The 27,219-nt window shown below is 39.7% G+C and overlaps 1 pseudogene; it reads right to left on the bottom strand.

Moving 5' to 3' along the window:
• Window positions 1-655: 655 nt before the first annotated feature.
• LOC135967535 (putative zinc finger protein 705B) lies at window positions 656-5,620 on the bottom strand (annotated as a pseudogene).
• Between the last annotated feature and the right edge of the window lie 21,599 nt (window positions 5,621-27,219).

Below are 27,219 nucleotides of genomic sequence, written 5' to 3'. Positions count from 1 at the left end.
TCCTCTCTTATTTTCCATTTTAGCAGCATTTTATCACTGTGTTTTCTTGTGAACATCAAGCCTAGTGCTTGGCTGAATGTTTATTCTCAGAAAATACAAATAAAGGGTTCATCCAAGTAAAGTTTTCTTATGTTATTTGACAACAAATTGCACATAAAAACATTTTCACACTGAACGCAGAGCTAGAGATTCTCTACCTGAAAGTCCCACACGTTTTAAGTTATTAAAACTGTTGCTGAAGACTTTTAGTTTATTATGTTGACAGTTTCAGCTCTCTCGTGTCATTTATGATCAGATCACTAACAAGCCTTTGGCACATATATGTCGTACAATTTCTCTTCCATATGAATTTATTGATGTGGACTGAAGAATAAAGGCAACTGAAGTAACGTCCATGTTGATTATAGTAATTCTTCAAAATGTGAGTCCTTTGGCATGTTTAGATGTTACAACTGCAGCTGAAGTCTCTTCCATATTCCTTACATTCGTCATTCCTAACACCATGTCATCTAAAGTCAGAATATGTTCTGAAGACATTTATCATTTTCTCTCCAGGGTGAATTTTCTGATGTTATTTAAGATTAGTACACTGACTGAAGGCTTTCCCACATAAATGGCATTCATATGGCTTTTCTCCAGGGCGTGTTTTCTCATATCATCTAAGGTCAGAAGATAGACTGAAGGCTTTCCCACATGGAAGACAAGCATGTGGTTTCTCTTCAGTGTGAATTCTTGTGTGTCCTCTAAAGCCAGAGGTTTGACTAAAGACCTTCCCACTTTTATCACATTCATAACGCTTTTATCCAAGGTGAGTTCTCTCATGTCTTCGAAGATTAAAGGTTTGAATAAAGCCTTTCCCACACTGATGACACTTATACGGTCTCTCTCCCGTGTGAGTTTTCTCATGTCTTCTAAGGTGAGAACACTGAGTGAAGGATTTTCCACATAGATGACATGCATATGGCCTCTCTCCAGTGTGAGTCATGTGCCATCTAAGGTGAAAGTAATTAGTATAGGCCTTTTCACATATATTACATTGATATGATTTACCTTTAGTATGAATTTGTTTATGTGGTTTAAGATACAACTGATTACTAAGGGATTTTCCACACTGTTTGCTGATGTAGGGTTTCTTTCCACTCTGAGTTAACAAACGCTGAGTCATTGTGGAACTGTGAGTGCAATCTTCTTCCAAATCATTACATTCAAAGGGATCCTCCAGAATGAGAGAGTTCTCCTTTAGGGACAAAGATTAAAAGCTCTTAATGATTTACCAACATACATCTATACATTCATTTCACCACCTTTGAATTCTAGACCAACTATTCAGTGGTAGAGCCCAGTTGAAATCTTTCCAATGTCACTTGTGTGAAAGGAAATTAAATTTCGGCACCCCAAACTCATTGAACCAAAGGGAAAAATCGAGCTGGGAACAGGGTCACACAAACCTGCCTCTTCCTTCTGGTTCCTAAATAGTATGGCTACAAGATGAAAAGCTACATGCTTCCCCATATTTTGCCCACAAGGAAATTCCTCATGAGCTGTTAAAGTTACACCATGGCAATGCAAACTGACAGCTTGTCTTTATAGGCGCAGTCATCCCCAGTTCACCAGACACAAATGCATATCCGATTGTTTCCCTGCCCCATTTTGCCTATGTTTTCTTATATAAAATGCAGCTCTCCTGCATTATTCCTCTGCCTCATTTGTTTATGTCATCTTATGTAAAAAAAATCCAGATTCACTGAGCCAGAAAAAATGCATGAATATTTTTTTCTACGCACCTTTTACATGAAAATTGTGTACTTCTCAATATCCCACCCTTTCCCCCTTTAAATTTAGAGAAAATCATCTTTGGAGAAAGGTATACACCTGTCCCCCAGGTACATGTCCTTAACTCTGGCAAATAAATCTCCTAAAATGATTGGGACTTGTCTCGTCACTTTTCTCGATTGACACTTGCGTACACATTGTCTCCTGCAGACACAGATATTTTCTCTTTTGTAAGATCCCAACTGCAGAGTTATTCCATTGATTGTGATGATATCAATATCTTTCAAAGTCTGAACATGAGCAATGTATATGCACTTGTTCTATTTTAAAGATCTCATGTTATGGTTTAGAACACAGGTCACTTTATTCACTGAATTCAAACTATCAAATTTTTTTTTGCTTAGAAAGCACTTAATGCCAGCCTAATTACGCTCAGGTGACTGTGCGTCATTACTAACTTAACCCATTACCAGGTCTTTAACTTAGATGACTGGTGTACACAGCTATAAAACTCACCATTGTCATACCGGTGGATGCGTCTTTTCTGATAGGATGCATGAATATCGTGTGTTTTTTCTTAAGGGCACTTTCCTTGTCTGAAATAATTGAAAAATAAATTGTTACCTTGGTATTATGGTAATAAAATTGTTTGAAAAACCCCAAGGCCCTTTTACTTTTTTTCGAAAATTGACACTTAGATGTGGCAAATGTGTCAAATGAAGAAAATACTTCAATAGAAGAAACAGATTGTACAGCGTCAGCAATTAGAAAAGTGCTTTAAAATTAAAATGTGAAAAGAGATAAAATGGAGATGAGATATCAGGCAGGTAAATAGAGGGATAGTCTTCACAGGGGTATCGGGAAAAGAGTCAGCATGTGACAGTTTAACCCCAACAGGTACATGAATTATCCTTTTCCCGAAAGTAAAAGAAAAGGCAAGAGGACACAAGAGTAGCATCTGACATATGAACAAAATGATAATAACATCTAAGGAATTCTGCTCCAGTAGCTTAACCTACATTTTAGAAATTACCACTCATTTAATAAAACTGCTAATTAATATTTGACTGATATTATTCATTGACAAAGCACTTCCTCCTGTTAGAGCACAGGACCTTGTTCCTTACCCAGATTCTGGCCTTGGAGAAATTCTCTTCCTTCCCACCAGAGCTCTTTTCCTTGCTCCAGCTGCAAAGTTATATAGGATTTGCTTATCTGTACCCTGTTAGTGGAAACAGTACATGTGTTTTGAGTTCACTGTCAATAAATGTGCATTATCACCAACTGTAAGGCAGGCTACTGAGGAAGAATAAAAACAGTGAAGGTCAGCTCAGGCCACAAGACCTAGAACACAGAAAACTCCCCAGGATTTTTCTGACCCAACGTGAGACTAGAAAATAAATCCAAACAAAAGGTCCATCAGGAAAAGGAAATTCAAAACAGTCAGGACCTATGAATGCTGAGTCCATGCCTAAGTTCCAAGACACAATGCATAATACACAGTCTTTTCAGAAAGAGATTAATTAAACCTCTGCACAGTATGTTTATTATTATTCTCATGCAGAACAAAAAAAAACATTCGATTTACAAAAATAATTGGTGTTCTATACAGAAAAGATATTGCTATTGTTTTCACTAATTGGTCTCAGCCTAAGCATAGCGACTGAAGCAGAAGAGTTATTTAGAAAATATTTAATTTAATACATTGAAAATATTCATTAAGTTCCTAGGTCTGTTCTGAGTATTAGAGACTGAGTACCAAGGAAACCATGAAATCCCTGTCAAGATTACATTCTAATTGCGTGACACACTAAATAAAACAAAATAAAATAAAATAAAATAAAATAAAGATATTTCTTTAGACAGATTTAGAGAGCTCAAACTTTTTTCAGATAAGATCTGTGAGAGAATCAGAGAAGAGATTAGAGTGAGATATGGGGAAGCTGTTCCAACACTTATCGAATGAATGAGTCAATGTGTGTCTACATACGTATGTGAATGTTGAGGGACTCACCGAGGGACACCAGGTGACACACGTTTTCCAGCATTACATCTCTGTACAGCTTTCTCTTGGATGTGTCCATCATGGCCCACTCTTCCTGGGTGAAGTCAATAGCTACATCTTCAAAAGTCACTTTGTTCTAAAACATCACAGACATTTTAGTTTAGACAGAGAATCCCTTTTAATGTCCAGAGGAGGAAGGCTGAAATGACATAGGTAGGAGCTGGGTATGCAGAACACTCAGTGTTTTAGGTTCCAGCCAGTTCATTCTCAATACTAAGCTGGTATCTGCCTTTCAAATTCACTCACAGAGACATACCCACTCTTACTCCATTAAACTTTCCTATGAAGAAATATAGCATGAGATGTGGCATAATATAGCCCAGATATTTTTTAGTAATGTGTTAATCACCTGTACATAACTGATTATAAAATTTTCACTTGAACCTTCATAAATAAAACAAATTTACCATGAATTTCAAGTAAATTACAGATTTGTCACAAGGCAAATAACCATGATTTACTACTTTTTAAACACGACCGTGATTAAATGAATTATTTCTCTAGATAAAACACAGGTTTCTCCCCAATCAAATGGTTAAAAGACCTATTGTGTGTTTTGAATAATCTAAAGAAGTAATAGAAAACATGTTTCCTAGCTAGCAAATATTTATTAAATACAGGTCATTGGTCCCTTATTCATTAAAAAATTAGAAAGTGATGAACCAGACTCCAGCATTCTTCAGAACTGAACAAGTTTTACACAGAATATAGGATTCAATTCATACATATAGTCACTCTAATGTTATGCAATTCAGGTGTTCATGACAAGGCTTAAAGACAGTCCAGCCGCACAAGACAAGACCGCTGAGGCTGCTATACTGAGGAAGTCTTAGTCTGATGATTCCTGTGATATGAAGCCTCCTGTTCTCAACTTTCTCTGGTCAACCCAAACATCAGTTATCACTGCCTCTCTTTTAACTTTACCTTGTCACTTGGCTTGTTCAAGGATAAAAAGGCCTCTTTACTGTTTTGTTTTTTTCTAACCAGCCCTTATAGAGCATTTCCACAGAACTCTAAATTGTACTATATCTACTATATTCCTTCTCCTGAGTGTGCAACCATAATTAAGTAATTGTATTTCTTATATGTTACTTTCAGTTACCAGAAGGCAAAAAGTTAATTATCAAAAGGCATAACGAATGGGGATAAGAATGATAATGACTTCTTTAGTTGTCCTTTTGCAAAGTTTTTAAAAGCATAAATATATTTTATCAAACTCTCCTTTTTCCTCAACACTGTGCAGCTCTTGCCCAAGGCCTATCACACGGGATTTATTGAACTCAGCTGCTAGAACATCAGCCTCATTATTGGGCTGTGATCTTCTGCTCTTCACGCATCTCTATTGCCTGCATTCATCACAATCCTAAGTCTATGTCAGCCAACGGGACAGTTAATGGGTCAATTATTTCCCTATGAGGTTATAGGATGGATAGAAGAAAAAGAAATACATAAATGAGACCTCCATGTCTTTTCTTGTAAATAGCCTGCATAGGGGCTGGAATAAAGTAGTGTAATATTAGAAACTATATTGATAATTTAGGAATCATTGACACATGATACCCAACCTAGAGTCCTGAGAAAACTTAATTGGAGGCCAGATACCTGAAAGTCTCCTGATTGCATTTGGAACACCCAGGCTGGGTGGATTTTGCATCATAAAAACAAAAAAAAAAAAGAATAAAAATGAAACACCCATGCAAACTGGAGAAAACTGCCCATTTGCCAGCAATATGGGTATAATTTCAGTAGAAAGAGCCATCCCCCACTCACTAGTGAATGCATTGTCAAGAACTCAGTTTCTCTCTGTCTTCTTCTGGATTTCCACTTGCAGACGCTTCAGGCACTAAGAAAAGCTGAGGTTGGAGAAAGAACACGGGAGACACCAGCCTTGTACATAATTTTCAGACCAACCTGAGATGAAAAGCCAGACCTTCACTGAAGGGTGACACCACCTGCACCACAGCCTGACCAACAGACACAAACACACAGAGGCCTCTCCTCTTTTCCCATGGTCAAAATTAGGAAGCCTATGACTGTAGTTTCTGACAAAGAAGGAACACAGATATCTTATGAATGAGAGCATCAAAAGCACTGGGTTTTGTATGTGAATTGACACAAGTCCAGATATTCAATTCCCTCACTGATTTTAAAACACAGGGATCCCTGACTCCGCCTACATGTGGAATATGATTTCCACCTGTAGATAAACATTGCGGGATTTCTCAGATTTTATTATCCCAGCTTTATGCCCTAGCAATGTTTCTCCAACACCAATCACAGCCTTCTGAAACCTTACTCCACTTTTACTTTCTCTCAATTTTGACTTTTGTATTTCCCTTTGGAACTCAGAAATCAATCAAGTAAGAATCTGTTTTAGGGTCAAGTGCGGTTGCTCTCGCCTGTAATCCCAGCACTTTGGGAGGCCAAGGCAGGTGGATCACCTGAGGTCAGGAGTTCGAGACCAGCCTGGCCAAAATGGTGAAACTCCATTTCTACTAAAAATACACAAATTAGCTGGGCATGGTGGTGTTTGCCTGTAATCCCAGCTACTCAGGAGGCTGAAGCAGGAGAATTGCTTGAACCCAGGAGGCAATTACAGTGAGCCGAGATCCTAACACTGCACTCCAGCCAGGGCGACAGAGCAAGACTCTATATCACACACACACACACACACACACACACACACACACACACACACAATCTGTTTTAGGATGGGGATAATCAACTCAGGAATTTATTTCACTTGGAGGGTCAACACTCCCATCCTGCTGATCTAGCCCTTAAAATCCCCCGCATCAGAAATTCGCAGCAGTACCCTGCGTCATGGTGTTTTTGTCCTGTGTATACAGTCACAATCCTCTAGGATGCTCAGAAAATACAAAATGACTTAGGGCTGAGAGAAATTTAGCAGCTCAATCTGATATTTTACTAAGGTGGTATCTAAAATTCTTGCAATCATGGTTTATATTAGACTTTGTTAGTTGCAATATCTCTGATTATCATGATACATATTTGCTGAGAAATACTGATGTTCATGTGTATATTCATACGTAGATATGTAGGTATATAGATGGATATGTTTATATGAACGCATGTGTTTGAGACGGGGGGAAACATGCATGTATTATTTTCCTGCTAAAAATATAAAAATAATTAAATATATTTTATGTACAAATGATAATTATGTGTCATAAACAAAAAATTAACTGACCTATTTGTACATGAAATCCAGGAAAAATAAAACGGGTAGCTTTGTATTAATTGTGACATTGTGCTTACAGATATACACAAATTTCCTTATTTAACCCTTATAATAACCCTGCTGATTATAGTTTATTTACCAGTTTAATAAATGATCAACAGAGTTTGACAAATATGCCAAAATTACAAAACTAGAAAATGACACAGCAATACTTTTAATTATATTCTGCCTTGTCACTGCCTCTTCTTGCTTTTTTACAAAATTACTCCCCTAACCAAGGTTCTCTATGATTCTGGGGACTCCAGGATTAAAAATAGACCCCAGTTCCCAAACTTCACTGTGTCTACTTTTACTGCCACATTTTAATGCACATTTACAGACTCCAACAAGCACTTTTCAATATCAACTTTTTTCTTATTCATTGGACTATTTCCTACATCTGTTCATCAAGACTCCAGTAACATATGACTCCATCTGCCTGTCCCTTCCATGAATGTACCTGACAGTACATGTATTATGTAGTCTATAATTCAAGCAGAACAGATATTCCTTCAAAACAATAAGGTATTAGAGAATGCCTACAAAGCTTCAGTGAAACCAGCTGTAACCCTTAATACTATTACCATGTAAACTCTTCCTCGAATATCAAAATAAGATTTGGACTTTAGAGAATATCTGTGTGTGATTATAACCCAAACATGAACTAAAAGTAATTTAAATGGTCATATACAGACTGTGCCAGGGACAAAAAAGGACAAATATTATAAGAAAATTAAAGCACACTTATTTCCTAAAGGACTCTTGTGTGGAATCTATAAAAACTATTTCAAGATATAGAGATTAAATATATTTCAAAACACATACATACACAAGCAATCTTTAGGAGAAATTTTTTAAAACTTATGTTATGAGTCTAAAATTTTCATTAATTCATGGAAAAAATGTATTGACAAACTTCTCACCAGAGCAGGAATAACAACTTACGTATTTGGTGACTTCAAGATAAGAGCCTGCACAGCTTAGTATCTCCCTCCAGATCTCTCTCTCTCTCTCTCTCTCCTTTTTTGTTTTTTTTTTTTTCTTTTTCTTTTTTGTTTTTTGACAGAGTTTCGCTTTTGTTGCCCAGGCTGGAGTGTAATGGTGAAATCTCAGCTCACTGCAACCTCCACCTCCCAGGTTCAAGCTATTTTCCTGCCTCAGCCTTCCAAGTAGCTGGGATGACAGGCATGCGCCACCTCGCTTGGATAATTTTGTATTTTCAGTCGAGACGGGGTTTCTCCATTTTGGTCAGGCTGGTCTGGAATTCCTGACCTCAGGTAATCCACCCGCCTCAGCCTCTCAAAGTGCTGGGATTACAGGCGTGAGCCACAGCGCCCGGCCCAGATCTCTTAAAAAGTCATGAGGAAGGAGCCATTCTGCATCCTCAATATTCCCTTAATATTTTAAGGACACTCATAACGACTAAGAGGCAGACTTGTGACTTCCTAGCCCTTTCAGGGCTATTTAAGCACACCTTAGTGAAGTATTAGGAATGCAGTATTAGGTCTCAAGTTCCTGGACACCAAAACCATGTTCTCCAACAGATCTTCAGTAAAAATAGCTGACGTCTATATTCTTTTGCCTGTCCTTTCCCTTCCTTTTAATTCAGAACTGCGGTCTTGAAAAGTGCTATTATTTAGTAGGTTCTCTCAATTCTCAACACCAGCACTATACAGTGTTGAGTAACATCTCAGGTGCTAGGGAAACAGCAGCCGATATTCTAGCAATGCACAAATAGAAAAGCAAAGATCACCACAGAGTAAAAGAGAATAGATTTTTTAAAAGTATGAAACCAAAACGAATATATATCAGATTACACTATAAATGGAAAATCCTATTATCTTCACTGGATTGCAAGTCAAAACCTGTCATGGCTTCCAACATCCAATATATTCAAAGCAGTTCAGGAATGGTGAAAGTGGAATGGAATTTAAAATTATTCGAAGGTTGCATGTGTGAAAGCACCATGCCCTGAAACAAAATATTTATTTTTAAAGCGCATAATGACCACTTCATACAAAGTTTGTGTAACAAGAGAGAGAAAAAAATCTCACATTTTTAAAAAAGGAATATGCAACATATTTACATATAATAAAATAAAATTAAACTAAAATAACAACAATGAAAGACACAATCTGACCTCTGAAAATCAAGGGAGAAATCTCTTTTAAATAAACTTGGCACAATTTTTAAAGTAAGTTATGAAAAATAATAATACCTGAATATAGTATGTAAAAGTACCAACACAATAAAGCCAAAACAATATCCGTGGAAAAATTATTTGCTGTAGATTACTTTTAAAAATGATCTAAGTACTTTCCTGAAGAAGGTAAATGAATGAAATTTAAAAATTGCCTGAGAAAAATCGGTGAAAGGAAATGAATATAGATAAGCAGAATATAATTTAACTATAAAGCACACAAATAGAATTTAAAAATAAGGCCACGTGCAGTGGCTCATACCTGTAATCCCAGCACTTTGGGAGGTGGAGGCAGGCGGATCACCTGAGGTCAGGAGTTTGAGACCAGCCTGACCAACATGGAGAAACCCCGTCTCTACTAAAAATAGGAAAAAAAAAAAAAAATCTGGCGGGCGTGGTGGCACATGCCTGTAATCCCAGCTACTAGGGAAGCTTAGGCAGGAGAATCGCTTGAACCTGGGAGGCAGAGGTTGCAGTGAGCTGAGATCATGCCATTGCACTCCAACCTGGGCAACAAGAGCAAAACTCTGTCTCAAAGAAATAAAAAATAAAAATAAAATAAAAATAAGTGGCAGTCAACATGCCCAACATGATTTTCTGTGATGAAAGGAATTCTCTGTATCTACATTGTCCAATACAGTAACTACCACACATATGTAGTCACAAAATTTCTACTTTGGCCACAAATTTGGCTATTACTACTAAGGATATGCCATTTAGTTATTTAATTATAATTAATTTACAGTTTATAGCCACATGTGACTAGTAGTTACTCTATTGGTCAATGCAGATCTAGAATCTTGGAGAAGGCAGTTAAAATAATGAGATATGGTCAAAACAAAAATGGAAAAGGTGCACAAATAGTGAACACAGAATATGAGAATGTGAAGTAACAAGTCACACAGTAGAATTTAATAATGAGATGCTGCCTTGATGGGACACATGTCTAATGATATTCAAGGCTTGTCTTGTTACAGGTAGAAGAGCAGGAGCAGGGCAGGAGAGGGCTCTTCCCCTACCCACTAGAAATGTCAGGTGATGGTCTGTTAATGATCACTTTGCCTCTAAAAATGACAATTAGGCAGCACCAGAGAGAGGCCATTTCCTGGTGGTCTACACCTGTTAACATCAAAAATGTTAACTAAATGCAGACCCCAGGAAGAAGCAACTTCTTGGGCATTTATGTTAAGAGACAAAAATGGCAAAGCATAATCTTCTGGGGACACACTCCACTGGAAAAGGAAAGAAAACTTCAGATGGACATGCACATAACTCCCTAAACGCACCGTGCATGCTCAATTCCAAAGGGTAAGGAAAGCAATGTGCATGCCGGAAACTCTCCCTAAAGGAAGAATCATGGGAAAGGGGCAAGCCCATCCCAGGATCAAGGTTAAAGGCCCTTCTGTTTTCTCTCTTGGACCTTCAGGCATCCACTTGGGTCTCTTCCAAGAGAATTTTCCTTTCCTTTCTGTTCTAAAGCCTTTTTAAATAAACTTCCACTCCTGCTCTGAAACTTAGCCTCTTTTTCCGCTGTATGCCCCTCAGTCGAATACTTTCTTCTGAGGAGGCAAGGACTGAAGTTGCTTATGGACCCATGCAGATATGCTGCCAGTAACTCGAATCTCTTCTACTGGTAACAGTATCATTGTAAGGGAATGAGACCAGTTCACATCTCAGTGCTCAGAGAACTCACTAAAAATAAAAAATTGGAGGATGCTGTGAACTTATCTACCTTCCAAGGCAAGTCCCACAAGCAAGAAGCAAGACTCTCTTAAGACCCCCAAGGTCTTAAACTCTTCTGATGCTCCTTCTCTGGGAAAACGCATCCTCTGATTGGCTTCCCCTTATATAGGAAAAAACAATTAATGAACCTAATCAGCACTACATTCCAAGAGACATGCCCTGATTGCACAGATACTGAACCTCATCAAAACTTCATTCTGGAGACGCACCCGGGTCAATTTGATTGGATTTTTGAGACAACTACTAAAAACCCCACATCAACTTGGAAACCAAAGAGTTAAGGCTATTTTGAAGGAAAAATAGGAAGATTCATTCCTTTTTTCATTCATAAGTACTTTTTTATTTTATTTTATTTTTTTTTTTTTTGAGATGCAGTCTTGCTCTGTCGCCCAGGCTAGAGCGCAGTGGTGCGATTTCGGCTCTCTGAAAGCTCCGCCTCCGAGGTTCATGCCATTCTCCTGCCTCAGCCTCCCGAGTAGCTGGGACTACAGGCGCCCGACACCACGTCCGGCTATTTTTTTGTATTTTTTTTAGTAGAGACGGAGTTTCACCCGTGTTAGCCGGGGTGGTCTCGATCTCCTGACCTCGTGATCCGCCCACCTCGGCCTCCCAAAGTGCTGAGATTACAGGCGTGGGCCACCGCATCCGGCCTTATAAGTACTTTTGAGTGTATTATATGTACTAGAAAGCATTCGCAGTCATGGGGTACAGCAAGAAACCAGACAAACTCGAGTCTTATGGAGACTCTATATTCTAAAATTATTTGGAAGTAAACTGGACTTGAAAACAAATGGAAAGTGAATAGATCTAAAAAGTTTCAATATTCATGATGATGTAAAAAAATAAAATATATTGCAGAAATGAAGTCAGGAAGTGTTAGGGGGCATATGGTACTTTTAAGGCCATTGGTATCCTCTGAAATTCAAGCAGGCTGAATACATTTGCATAACTAAAAGGAAAGCAGATGCTAATAGAAGACAATGAAGAAAGAGCCTGAAAGACATTTCAGAGACCTTGGCTGGTGGCAGCCCCTCCCTTCAAAGGTCTGGAGGCCTATAAGGGAAGACTGGTTTTGTGGGCTGGGCCTAGGGCTGCACCACCCAGGGCAAGCGCAGGACAGTGCTCACAGCATTCTACCTCCCAACCACTCCAGCTCCAGCCATGGCTAAAAAGGCCCCAGACACAGTTTGGATCACTGCTTTGAGGGTGCAAGCCATAAGCCTTGGCAATTTCCATGGGATATTAGACCTGCAGTTGCACAAAGTACAGGAGTGTGCTGCTGATAAAGACATATCCGAGACTGGGCAATTTACAAAAGAAAGAAGTTTCATTGGACTTACAGTTCCACATGGCTGGGGGGAGGCAGAAGGCGAAAGGAATTTCTTACATCACAGCAGGCAAGTGAGAGAATGAGAGCCAAGCAAAACTGCTTTCGCCTCATCAAACCATCAGAACTCGTAAGACTTATTCACTACCACGAGAACGATATGGGAGAAACGGCCCCCATGATTCAATTATTTCCCACTGGGAACGCTCACAACATGTGGGAATTGTGGGAGTACAATTTGAGGTGAGATTTGTGGGGGGACACAGAGCCAAACCGTATCAGAAGCCTTCACCTGGATTTCAAAAGATGTATGGAAAAGCCTGTATGTCCAGTAGAAGCCTGCTGGGGTGGAGACCTCATGGCAAATGTCTACTATAGCAGTGCAGAGGGAGAATATGGGGTAGGAGCCCCCACAGAGTCCCCCACTGGGGCACTGCCTAGTGGAGCTCTGAGAAGACGGCCACCATTCTCCAGACCTCAGAATGATAGATCCACTGACAGCTTGCACCCTGAGCCTGGAAAAGCTGCAGGCACTCAACGCTAGCCCTTGACAGCAGCCATGGGGACTGACCCTTGTATCCAAAAGAAAATAATTGTTCTACCATAAAGACATGTGCACTCATATATTTATTATAGCATTATTTGCAAGAGCAAAGACATGAATATTTTCTCTATCATTGGATAGAGAAAATGTAGTATATGTACACCATGGAATACTATGCAACCATTAAAAAATTATGTCCTTTGCACCAACATGGATGCAGCTAGAGACCATTATTCTAAAATAATGCAGGAAGAAAAAACCAAATACCATACGTTCTTAGTTATAAGTAAGAACAAAGCGCTGATTACACATGGATGTAAAGATGGGAACAACGGATACTGGGGACTGCAAGAAGGGGAAGGGAAGGTGGGGACCAAGACCTGAAAAACATATACACCATGAAATACTATGTTTTCTACCTGGGTTACAAGATCATTCATACTCCAAGCCTCAGCATCACACAATGTGCCAATGTAAAATCCTGCACATGCATTCACTGAATCTAAAATAAAAGTTGAAAATTTTTTTAAATAGGTGAAGATCTGAATAGACGTTTCCCAGAAGAAGAGATGCAAATGGCCAACAAATATATGACAAAATTCTTACCATCTCTAATTGTCAGGGGGATGCATATAAAAACCACCATGAAATGTCACCTGACACCTCTTAGAATAGCTGTTATCGAAAAGATGAATAGCAAGTATTAGTGAGGATGTGGACAAAAGATAACCCTTGTATACTTGTGGTGGAAATGCAAACTACTATGGCCATTTTGGATAATAGTATGAAGGTTTCTCCAAAAATTTTTAAATAAAACTACCTGCTGATGAGGCTGTTGAGATATAGGAACACTTTTACACTGTTGGTGGAATGTAAATTAGTTCAACCATTGTGGAAGACAGTATGGTGATTCCTCAAAGACCTAGAACCAGAAATATCACTTGACCCAGCAATCTCATTACTGTGCATAAACCCAAAGGAATATAAATCATTCCGTTATAAAGATACATGTACACACATATTCACTGCAGCACTAGTCACAATAGCAAAGACATGAAATCAACCCAAAGGTCCATCAATGATAGACTGGATAAAGAAAATGTGGTACATATACACCATGAAATACTATGCAGCCATAAAAGGGAATGAGATCATGTCCTTTGCAGGGACATAGATGGAGCTGGAAGCCATTATCCTCAGCAAACTAACCCGGGAACAGAAAATCAAACACTGCATGTTCTCACTTACTAGTGGAAGCAGAACAATGAGAACATATGAATACTGAGAGGGGAACAACACACATTGGGGCCTGTTGGGAGGCAGGTGGAGGGAGAGTATCAGGATAAATGGGTAATACATATATGCATTGGACTATTATTCAGTGTTACATAATAATGAAATCATGTCATTTGTGACAACATGGGTGGACTTCAAGGGCATTATGTTATATGAAATAGGCCAGCCACAGAATGACAATTACTATATGATTTCACTTGCATTTGAAATCTAAAATAGACAAACTCACAAAAGCAGAGAGGAGAATGGTGGTTGCCAGGGGCCCTGGTGCAGGGGAAATGGGTAGATGTGGTTAGAGCACAAAGTTTCAGATATACCATAGAAGTAAGTTCTGGAGGTCTCATTTACAGCATAGTGCTTAGAGCTAAGAATACTGTATTGCACACTTAAAATTTGCTAAAGGGTGGATTTTGTGTTCTTACTAAAATTTCTTACCAGTAATAATAATAATAATGGGGGGGACTTTAGGAGGTGAAGGATATGTTTCTAATCTTAAGGGTAGTGGTGTTCATGATGTATACTTATCCCCAGACTCACTGAGATGCATACCTTAAACATGTACAGCTTTTTAAATGTAATCATAGCTCAACAAATTGGGTTAAAAAAATAAAAAGAGGGGGTTGGTTAAAAAATTTAAAAGGAGGGTTAGATGTCCCCTTGTTTTTCTCTCTTGGCTATTTTCTTTCCTGTTGCCTGGAATTAAAAAATGATAAGTGGGCATTTAGCTGCCAAACTGGAGCCCCTTCTAAAGTACAGCAGAGCAGACAGCTGGAAGGGGCCTGCGTCCCTAATGAATTTGGCAAGCATCTGTACCAGCCATGATAGGTGTAACTATAGATTTAAGTGAGAAAGAAATAAACTTCTGCCTTGTTTAAGCCACTTTGTTCAGACATTAATTTCATATGCATATAGAGAATATATGCTCCTTATGAGTAGGAAAAATGTTTATGCCATATGGTCATAATGGCTGTTCAGCAATGTAGGATGATGCTGATTATGATGACAATGATGACAAACAGCATGAAATAATAAGTAATGAAAAAAAGTGGTTTAATAGTTGTATATGGTTACTTTATTTAAAGATTCTGCTGCTAATATCATTCAATGTATTTGTATGCCGGTGGGAGTTTTATCAGATGTAGACTAAGAAAGTTTACATTATTTAATGAAAAATACTAGATCAATTTTAAAAAACAGTAAAAATATCATGAGATGGAACTAAGCATCTGTATTACAAAGCAACTGTCCCAGTTGATTTTATGCATAATAATGATTGAGAATCCCCTGATCTAGATCCAAGAGATCTCAACCTTTATAGGTGCTATCAAGGAAGCACCTAAGGAAGACAATTTTCCTGACTATATCCATACCTCCAGTTAGTAATAGATCTAGAGATCTAGAACCCAAATCCAGACCTCCTGCTTCCATGTGCAGTGGTCTTTCACTGTTTTGTTTTGTTCCACTTGGTGAAGAGGATTTGAGAATAAATGGCCGCATGATTCAACTCCCTCCTCTGCTCTGAGGAATATAACCTTGTCCTAGCAAGCAAGAAGCTCATACAGTCGTGGAAGAGGCAAATATACATTCACTAATCTAACATACAAGGCAGTAAGCACTGTAACATCAACAAAGCACTTTGGGGTTTCAGACCAGGAGCAAGTGGGGTGATTAATTCTTAGCAAGGCTAGTAAAGTCTGGGAAGTGTTCACTAACAAAATGTCTGGTCATTAACGAAAGCAACTGGTTTCTCAACACAGTCTAATTTATTGTAACAATATAAATGGTTGTTTGTTCATAAACTTTCATCTTTTGCCAAAATGTTTGTAGCTTATGTTCCCATTTAACAAGGTTTTCTGGCCAAAATTGTGCATCCACATCAGTCCTCCCATCAAAGCAATTGTGCATGCATAGAACACCTCTATCTATGAATATCCCCAATGAGGTACAGAAAGGCTCTTCTTGTCCAAACAGAGACATTCCACTGGTGCTAGAGAGCCATGGACGGAAGTTTTCTCTGCCTCCTGGAAATGAAGCCAAACTTTCTTCTTTCTTCAGCCATGAGGATTCCTGTCCTCCTCTTCACCATTTTCTTCTTTATGAGCCAAGTTCTACCAGGTAACAAAATAAACTTGGTAAGAATGGAGCGCCTAACACCTTACAGGGATTCAGAGCAATCACCATCATCTATGACCAGATAGGGGATCTCATAGGAAATCTGGAAGACACACCAGTCTCCGGCTCCCTGGTTAGGCCCAGTTCTGTCCAACCCACCTGTACAGGCCCCGCACACCCAGTGCCCACCAGGTCCTGTCAGCCAGGAGGACCCGTGCTCATCCCCTGAAGTATCCGTGGGAGCCTGCATCCCACAGGGACCCACATCTCGGGGCCAACCTCTATGGGGGCCTCTTGGTTATGGTGGCGGGGGAGGGTAGTTGACCTCCAGCCCTCCCATCCTGGCCACTGTATTTTGTGGGGATCATTCAGTCCTGGAAACTTCCTGGGGACCCCAGAAGGTAGAGAACAGGGTGGTCATGGCAGCCTCAGCTCCAGGCTCTGGGCCAGAAGTTGATAACGACCAACTGAGAGCAACCACTGAATTCGATCCTCTTACAGATACACGAGAAGTTGGCGAAAAACTGAATGTCGACCATTCTGTGGTCATCCAGCATTTGAAGCCAATTGGAAAGCTGAAAAATCTTGATAAGTGGGTGCCTCATGAGCTGACCAAATATTTTAAAAATCATCCTTTTGAAGTGTCATCTTCTCTTATTCTATGAAACAACAATGAACCATTTCTCGATCAGATTGTGACATGTCACGAAAAGTGGATTTTATACAACAGCCAGCTCACTGGTTGGACTGAGAAGAAGCTCCAAACCACTTCCCAAAGTCAAACTTGTACCAAAAAAGGGTCATGGTTACGGTTTGGTGGTCAGCTGCCGGTCTTCTGATCCACTACACTTTTTGAATCCTGGTGAAATCATTACATCTGAGAAGTATGCCAAGTTAATCAATGAGATGCATGGAAAACTGCAGCACCTGGAGCTGGCACTGGTCAACATGAAGGGCCCAGTTCTCCACAACACGTGACCACATGTCATACAACCAGAACTTCAAAAGTTGAATAAATTGGGCTATGAAGTTTTGTCTCATCTGCCATATTCACCTGAACTCTCACTAACCAACTACCACTTCTTTAAGCATCTTGACAACTTTTTGCAGGGAAAACACTTACACAACCAGCAGGGTGCAGAAAATGCTTTCCAAGAGTTCATCGAACCCTGAAAGCATGGAATAAACAAGTTTATTTCTCATTGGCAAAAATGTATTCAATGTAATGGTTTCTTCTTTTTTTTTTTTAAGACCTAGTCTCACTCTGCCGCCCAGGCCAGAGTGCAAAGGTGCAATCTTGGCTCACTGCAACCTCTGCCTCCTGGGTTCAAGAGATTCTCCTACCTCAGCCTCTTGAGTAGCTGGGATTACAGGCACTTGCCACCACACAGGCTACTTTTTGTAATTTTAGTAGAGATGGGATTTCACCACGTTGGTCAGGCTGGTCTCAAACTCCTGACCTCCTGATTCACCCGACTCAGTCTCCCAAAGTGCTGGGATTACAGGCGTGAGCCACTGTGCCCAGTCCATTGTAATGGGTTCTATTTTGATTAATAAAGATGTGCTGCAGCCTAGTTATAAAAATTTAAAATTCACGGTCCAAAACCACAATTACTTTGGCACCAACCTAATAATAGAAGAATTAAAAGAGGCCTTTATATTAAAGAGCCCATGGATCATAAAATAATAAAGAATATTACAATCTCCATAACCCACAAACTTGGTAAATTAGACCAACTGGATGAATTAAAAGACACAATCTGTTAATACTAAAACATAGGAGAAATAGGTAATCTAAAAATATTGATATCTACTTTAAAAATGGAATCAATACCTAATAACCTTACAGAAAACCTATATATTCCAAAAACCTGACATTCTGTCATGTTATTCTAACTGGTGGTATTTGGGGATTTCCATTTTGATAAGAACATAGGTGAGTCGCACACACTTATTTTAGTGCTCATTGGTCAGGAAACCTATGTCCACTATAGGATACTGCAGAGCGATGCGTTTTGGAGAATTTAGGCAAGATAATATTATTTGCAGAGTTAAAGGAAGGCAACCTGTTTTATGTACAGTAATTCCTCATAATATCACAGGGGATACCATATTTAAACTTTGGGGTATCCCCAGGTATAATGCTTATTTGAGCCACATGTGAATTTCAGATACGGAGGCTTCCCGACTTTGGTGGCTTTCAACAGATGTAGAAGTTAATTCACAACCTACTTTGTGGAGGCATAAAATTCAATGAGCACTCATTTAGCATTTTATTTGAAATATTATTTTTGTAAACTTTGCATTTCCAATTAGGTGAAATTTTAAACCTGCTTCAGTTCTTATCCACTTTTTTTTTCCCCCCTGAGATAGAGTCTTGCCCTCTCACCCAGACTGGAGTGCAGTGGCATGGTCTTGACTCACTTCAACCTCCACCTCCCAGGTTCAAGCAATTCTCCTGCCTCAGCCTCCCAAGTAGCTAGGATTACAGGTGCCCACCACCACGCCCGGTTAATTTTTGTATTTTTAGTAGAGATGTGGCTTCCCCATGTTGGTCAGGCTGGTCTTGAACCCCTGATCTTGTGATCTGCCCACCTCGGCCCCCCAAAGTGCTCGGATTACAGGCCTGAGCCACCGTGCCTGCCCTCTCCACTCTTTTTAGGCAGAGGGGAGTAAGGTTTGCTTTAAGTTAGGAGGGACTCCCGTGTACCCAATCCATTTGTGTAAATTTCTTCCTTCAGAGTTCTTCAAATCAGCATCACCATTGTTGAAGGCCTCCCACATGGTAATAATTGTGCTACAGGGTTTTACGCACATGAAGTTTATGTTTGGCTGAATTAACCTCCTTGCTGTGGTGCAAGGGGGCCATAGGTGTTTTCACCAATTATGAAGCGGGTTCACTGTGTAATGGCTACCAACTTTTCTGAGTACAATGAGACCAAACACATTCATACATAAATTCCATAAAGTGAATTTATTACTTACAAATAGTAAACAAAAGACAACAGAAGCCTAGGATTCAATATGAACCGCTACCACAAGATCAGGAAGGCTACCCAGAGCAGATGGATGGAGTTTTGACTGTAAATGCTTCACTTGCACTACAACTGAGGGACCCCAGAAAGCAGCCCACCTTGGGTTTTCTCCCACGATGTTGTTTGCTGGACACAAGCGTTAAAGGCCACTCTGTTTCGAGCAGGGACTCTAACAGAACCTGCGCTGTTCTGACCAATGTCCCCTGATTATCAGGATATTGCATTCCCAGCATATCATACAGTTATCTTGAGAACTACCAGTAGGAAAGGGAGGAAAATGGCCCTGCACCCTTCAAACTGAAGGATCAGGATATTTGTTGTGAGAGAGGCACAGACAGTAGTGACAGAGTGTTCTTGTGAGCCATCTACTAGTTCTCTTGAACCATGAGGCACCATGGATGTACACCTCATCAGGAGGGTGTAGGGGACAGCGGCAAGGGGAGCAGCAGCACAAGAAACAAACAAGGCCACTACTTCTGCCTACATAATTGCTATTGTCTTAGAGTGTACAATAATTAATAATGTTCACATGGCTGCCCTCAGCATACAGAGATGGTGACCAGAGTAGATGCAGGGACTACAGAGATACAGCCTGATTCTTGCTAATTAGGACTGAAGTGTCGGCTTATGTGCTGTGCTTCTGTGCATTAATAATCCAGGGCCTCAAAACTGCCTGTTAAGCACAGATCAAATGTCATGCTGGGGTGCAATTAAACATTCATGTCTAGGAGATGAGAGCATTTTAGTGTGGGAGAAGATGACAACACCTGAAGACCACAAAACACTGTGCAGAACAAAGGGAAGGCCCTTCGTCAGCTCATGGTTCTGACTCAGGTGACTGCTGATGTGTTACGGAACCATCAGCCGACAGCAGGTAGGTCAAGTTGAGCAGGTGTCCTGCATGAGGGCTGGTCCATTCCATTCGTGTTGCGTTGCCAATTGTTTCAATAGCGTCTCATGCACCCCACTGGTGAGGAAGGAATGAGCACCCTACGTTTACTGGCACCGTTAAACACATAATATCTATTACTAAACAGATAAGCCAGACATCAGTTATTAATTACATACAGAAAGATGGCATAAGCTCCCACAGGCCCAAACAGGGATTAACTTGGGAGCAGGGAGTGGTATCACATTAAAAAAGTGAGGATGTTCCTTTTTTTTTTTCCTTTTTTTTGAGACAGAATCTCGCTCTATCACCCTTGCTGGAGTGCAGTGGTGTGATCTCGGCTCACTGCAAGCTCCGTCTCCATGTTCATGCCATTCTCCTGCCTCAGCCTCCCTAGAAGCTGGGACTACAGGTGCCCACCACCATGCGTGGCTGATTTTTTGTAGTTTTAGTAGAGACGGGGTTTCACCGTGTTAGCCAGGATGGTCTCAATCTCCTGACCTCGTGATCCGCCCGCCTCGACCTCCCTAAGTGCTGGGATTACAGGCGTGAGTCACTGTGCCCAGCCGAGGATGTTCCTTTGTTCCTACAGGAGTACGTGATTGGTTTGTCTGTTGGCTGGTAGGGAACTGAATCATGTGACACTGACTGGTAAGACTGTAATACTCTAAAATACAATATATAAACTATCATACCTTAATGGTGTAATACGATCTACTACAATACCAAAGGGATCGATGAAAATCCCAACGCTATCATATGTGACTGAGAGACTGAATGCTTCCTCCCTCAGATTGGTTACAACGTATCGTCCTATCACAGTCCTCTCTCCTTCATTCAAAGTGAACGATCCAAATAACAGACAGAAATAATAAAGAATAAAGGGCAACAGATGCAAAGAACTCATGAGATGATACTCCATGATAAACTTTATGTACTTAGGAATTAATACCAACTCAGTATTAGTAAAAAATAAACATCTTTACATCAAGAGTATTTTTCCTTTAATAAAGAAAGGTGGAATGTGTATAATGAACAAGGTATAATCAAAGTTTACCAAATGAGGCTAGTAAGACTATCTCAACAATTCATAATCATTATTCACTGGTTCATTAATCACAGGGCAATACATACAAATGAAACTTACCTGACCGGGCACGGTGGCTCATGTCTGTAATCTCAGCACGTTAGGAGGCCGAGGCAGGCAAATCATGAGGTCAGGAGTTCAAGACCAGCCTAGCTAACATGGCGAAACCCTGTCTCTACTAAAAAGACAGAGAATTAGCTGGATGTAGTGGCGGGCGCTTGTAGTCTCAAGTACTCAGGAGGCTGAGGCAGGAGAATCGCTTAAACCTAGGAGGTGGAGGTTGCAGTGAGCCGAGATTGCACCACTGCACTCCAGCCTGGGCAACAGAGTGAGACTCCATCTCAAAAAAAGATAATAGTGAAATAAAAAAATTGAACTTACCTACATATTAGAAAAACATCAAACTTCAACCATGAATCCAGCAAATTATCAAATGAATAGACAAAAATTCTACCAACAAACTTAATATCATTATCTATGAAACTCAAGTACTACTGCTTAAAGAGCATCTACAGAACTCTCACGTCAAGGTTTCCCTGCAAAACAACGAGAAATGCATACTCAAGAATCTTTAAGAATGAGTCACTGATAAAAACAATATACTTGTAACTTGTGTAACATTTCATACACTTTTTTCAAACACTGCACGATAATTAATTTGCATCTGGCTTTCCAAATTAGAAAAGCTTCACTTATAGAGCTTCTTTCCCATGGGAGTTTTCACATGACTTTTCAAGTAAATGTGAAAACTGAAAATATTCTTGCAGTTTCTAAACTATTAGAGTTTTAATCCTGTGTACGTTCTTGTATTTACAAGGTCCAGCCAGCTACAGTGTGCATTTTCATATGTCCTTGAGTGGGTATGAGAGAAATGAAACATTCCCATTCTGGACATTCATAGGGTTTTTCTCAGGAATGAGCTGATGTCTTCAAATGGAACTAACACAACTGAAGGCCTTACCACAAATTTAAATTCAAAAGGCTTTTCTCCACTCTGAGTCCTCCCAAATCTTCCAAAACAGGAAAATCTGAAGGCTTGACCACATTTCCTACACTCTTAAGGTTTCTCTGCAGTGTGAGCCTTTTCATGTTTATGAGAGAATGGGAAAGAGTAAATGTTTTACCACATTTCTTACATTCAAGGGGCTTTATTTATTTGTTTGTTTGTTTATTGATTTATTTATTTAGAGATGGAGTCTCACTCTGTCACCAGGCTGGAGTGCAGTGGCACAGTCTCGGCTCACTGAAACCTCCGCCACCTGGGTTCAAGTGATTCTCCTGCCTCAGCCTCCTGAGTAGCTGGGATTACAACCATATGCTACCACACCCAGCTACTTTTTGTATTTTTAGTAGAGACGAGGTTTCACCATGTTGGCCAGGATGGTCTCGATCTCCTGACCTGGTGATCCGCATGCACAGGGCTTTCCCCCAACCCCCTGTTGCTTTTTATGTCCTTGAAAAAGAACTAAGACCACTGAAATGTGCCACCATGCCCAGCTAATTATTTTTATTTATTTATTTATTTATTTATTTATTTATTTATTTATTTGTTTGTTTTGAGACGGAATCTCGCTGTGTCGCCCAGGCTGGAGTGCACTGGTGCGATCTCGGCTCACTGCAAGCTCCGCCTCCTGGGTTTACGCCATTCTCCTGCCTCAGCCTCTCGAGTAGCTGGCGGGAGCCACCGCGCCTGGCATTATTTTATTTTTTGTAGAGACAGGGTTTCACCATGATGCTCAGGTTGTTTCACATTGTTTTAATCCAAGCTGGTTATAAACTCCTGGGCTCAAGCAATACACACTCCTTGGCCTCCCAAAGTGCTGGGATTATAGGCTGAGTCACTACACCCAGCCTCTATATCATGACTTCTTTCATGGCGAGTAAGGCGACTGGAACGAATGTAGGCTTTACCGCATCTCTGACATTCATAGAGTTTTTCTTCAGTATGAATTCTTTCATGGAGGTGAAGGGAACTGAGGCGACTGAAGGCTTGGTCACATGGTTTACATTCATAGGCTTTCTCTCCAGTATGAGTACTTCCATGGTTACAAAGGGAACTCAAAGGGCTAAAGGCTTTGCCACGTTGTTTGCATTCATAGGGTCTCTCTCCAGTATGAATGCTTCCATGGTCATGAAGGGAAGTGGAACAGCTGAAGGCTTTATCACATTTGGTACATGTATAGGGTCTTTCTCCAGTGTGAGTCCTTTCATGCGTCTTAAAGGAACAAGAAAATCTGAATGTTTTTCTACATTCCTTACATTCGTAGGGTTTCTCTGTAGTGTGAGTTCGTTCATGTATTAGACAACAACCGGAAATAGTGAACGCTTTACCACATTGTTTACGTTTATAGGGTTTTTCTCCTGTGTGAGTTCTCTGATGTCTTTCAATTGAATTGAGAACATAAAAAGCTTTCCCACATATCGTACATTTATAACTGGATTTCCACTGTGCATTATCATGTGTCTTCTAACACCTGGAACAGAAACGAAGAGTTTCCCACACTGTTCACTTTTATATTGCTTCTCTCCATATGGTTTGTATCCTGAGTGAGCTAGGATGTGCCTATTAAAGAGAGAATGACGTACAAAGACTTTTCCACAAATACTTCATTCACATTGTTTTAATCCAGGAGAAATGCTCTCATTCAGATCAAGCTTTGGAATTTGGCTGACAACTGTCCATACTGACTACCTTCTTTGCTTTCACGCAGTCTCTGTATCATATAATTTCTGTAAAAAAAAAAAGACAAGCACATTATTATTGCTTGGTTTAATAACTTTCTACTTATTAATAGGTCTTTGACTTACACTGCTACCAATACCAAGGAAAATGCTTTTTATTTTTTATTTTTTTGCCATGACTGAATTATTTGAAAGTAAATGGGTTACTACTGAAAACACAGCTACCACTTCCATGGCTATGACCAAATTAGTAACATTCATGTACACAATTTTGTAGTACATTTTCAAGTAAACTGTTTTCCAAACACTGACTGCTACGCTGAAGTACATTACATTTTGGGTGAAATTTTTCTAAAAAGAAATAAATTTCAAGTGACTCTTATTTGTTTTGATCGCTTGTTTTTAAGTTCATGACAAGCTAAGATTCCTTCAGAGGACTTTATTTCCTCTTCTCAGTGCAAATTATCTTATCTCTTTCCCAGATTTTTCAAAGTGATCTTCAATATTCTGGCCTTTCCATTTGTTTCCTAAAATACAGACCCACAAAATTATCACAAATTATTACAAACTATAGAAACATTACTAGATTTAATGTTCATTGTACATAGTGCCCATGCCTGATTTCTTCACCAAATCATTCCCTTGCCACATTCCAAATCACAAATAGCACTGATGATAGGGAAATAGTTCTGTAATTAAGTGAAATGTGTTCTCATTCTCACCTACAGAAGCCAGGTTCCTGCAGGTTTCCTGCATCACTTCTCTGGAGAGAATCTTCTGAGAAGAATCTAGCAAAGCCCATTCCTCCTGGGTAAAGTTCACAGCCACATCCTCAAAAGCCACGGAGTCCTAGAACATCCCACACATGTGGATAGAAGGATGGGTGGGACTGACAGCACTGGGAATCTATAGTCAATCCATAAGCTGTTTACATGATTCTAAAATTTCCAAGCATTTATTCTGTGACTTGATTGTCACAACTCTTACTCTGTTCACACATACTCCCTCCCACACAGCAATACTAATGCTACAATTGAACTATTCAAAAAGGCAACAGCAAAGTAGAAACACCCATCTTATTAGAGAATCCAGGGAGTAAGATGTGCTGCTAGGAGTTACCTTTTACCTTCACTTTGTACATTTCTAGTATCTGTCATAATAAAGTCCTACCTGATGTGCATAAGGGAGTTAATATTATCAGTCCTGAGACTACTTATTCTTAAAAACGCCTGCTCACAAAGTTTCATCTTTGTTTGTATTAGTAACTTACATTTTGAAAGGGATTCCACCAACCCAAGTAATAAGAATGACTCACTGCATCTAAATGGCTTATGCAATATATTTGCCAAAACTTTTTCTGCTGAAGGTCCATTATATTGTGTCACTGCAGTGGTGCTTAGGGAACCAGACACCAAAACACAGTCTGAACACTAAGTGTTCAATGAGTTTCCCTGGTAGACAATATTTTACACGTGCTGTCACTTGTTAACTGAGGAATTGAGCCCATTCCATGTGATTACACCAAGACAGAGTAGGCTCACTAAATTTAACTGAGTAGTAAATTAAACCAATAATTGATATTTGGTAATACTAATGCCACAATTTTAAAAATTTCCATTGCACAATATCAAGGTAGAAAAGAATAAGAGGAAATGTGACTCATGTTTTTTAAAATGACATTTATATCACCACTTCCAGATGTAATTCCTATGAAATCACATAAATTCCCAACTCAGGTTGTTTTTAGGCAAGAAAAACTACTTTTTCTTACGTAGTAAAAATGACAAATGTCTAATGATTTTTAGTCATCTAAAAAAAGAGTGATGGCTTGTCTAACATACTTCTAAGATTTTCAAACGAAAATATTCAGGACAGCACAGTATTAGCAGAGAGATGAGCAAGCAGATCAAAGGGAGAAAAAAGTGTTAATGACCCAGCATTCATATGGAAAGTTGATGAATGATAGAGTAGGCACTATAGAAGAGAAAAAGAAATCACATGGTTTTTAAAATATGAGACAAACCAGGCTGGCATCTACTTGAGAAAATGCATTACATTCTTCTCTATTCCATGAACCATAATCAACTTATTATATATTCAAATATGAAAGATAAAACCAGAACACTTTCAGAAGTCACAGGAAGATTTTTTTTTTTTTTTTACGAAGGATTAGGCAGAATTTCTTTTCTGTAAGAAAACAGAAATAAAGGAACAGACAAACTCAAACATATTAAAATTTAGGGAATAAAAAGAAAATAGAGTGGGCAGGGCATGGTGGCTCACGCCTGTAATCCTAGCAGCTTGGGAGGCTGAGGAGGGCGATCACCTGCGGTCAGGAGTTTGAGACCAGCCTGACCAACATATCAAAACCCTGTGGTTTTGTTGTTTGTTCGTTTGTTTGTTTTTTGAGACGGAGTCTCACATTGTCGCTTGGGCTGGGGTGCAGTGGCAACATCTTGGCTCACTGCAACCTCCACCTCCCAGGTTCAAGCAATTCTCTTGCCTCAGCCTCCCGAGTAGCTGGGATTACAGGTGCCTGCCACCAGGTTCAGTTAATTTTTTTGTATTTTTAATAGAGACAGGGTTTCATCATGTTGGTCAGGCTGCTCTGGAACTCCTGACCTCATGATCGGCCCACCTTGGCCTCCCAAAGTGCTGGGATTACAGACCTGAGCCACTGTGCCAGGCCTAATACCCCGTGTTTACTAAAAATACAAAAATTAGCTGGGTGTGGTGGTGGGTGCCTATAATCCCAGTTAATCGGGAGGCTGACACAGGAGAATCACTTGAACCTGGGAGGCGGCGGTTGCAGTAAGCAGAGATGGCGCCGTTGCACTCCAGTTGGGCTGCAGAGCAAGACAGTGTCTCCAAAAAAAAAAAAAAAAAAAAAACCCTCAGATATCCAGAGAAGAGGATACAGAGGTGTCCACTGTCATTAATTCTTCACCATGCTACAAGAGGGAAACTGACATTTTGGTGAATCTTTGTAAATCATCAATTTATCTATCACACTTTTATTTCACTGGTAGCATTGACAAAGCTAAGTCCTACAATTCCATTTGAAATCACCCTTGAAAAGAACAGACCTTTAAAACTTACTACACTCACTCCGGGGAAGAAATAAATACGAATTTTTAGCAAATAAAATACATCATTTTACTTTGCCTCTTTGGAAATAGTATGTTTATCTTTCAAGCTGTACAGGTAAAATGTATCTTACAGTCA

This window comes from Macaca fascicularis, chromosome 15 (assembly GCF_037993035.2).
Source record: "Macaca fascicularis isolate 582-1 chromosome 15, T2T-MFA8v1.1".
Lineage (NCBI taxonomy): Eukaryota > Metazoa > Chordata > Mammalia > Primates > Cercopithecidae > Macaca > Macaca fascicularis.
Note: the sequence above shows the minus strand (reverse complement) of the source record. Positions and strands in the feature narration are given on the sequence as shown.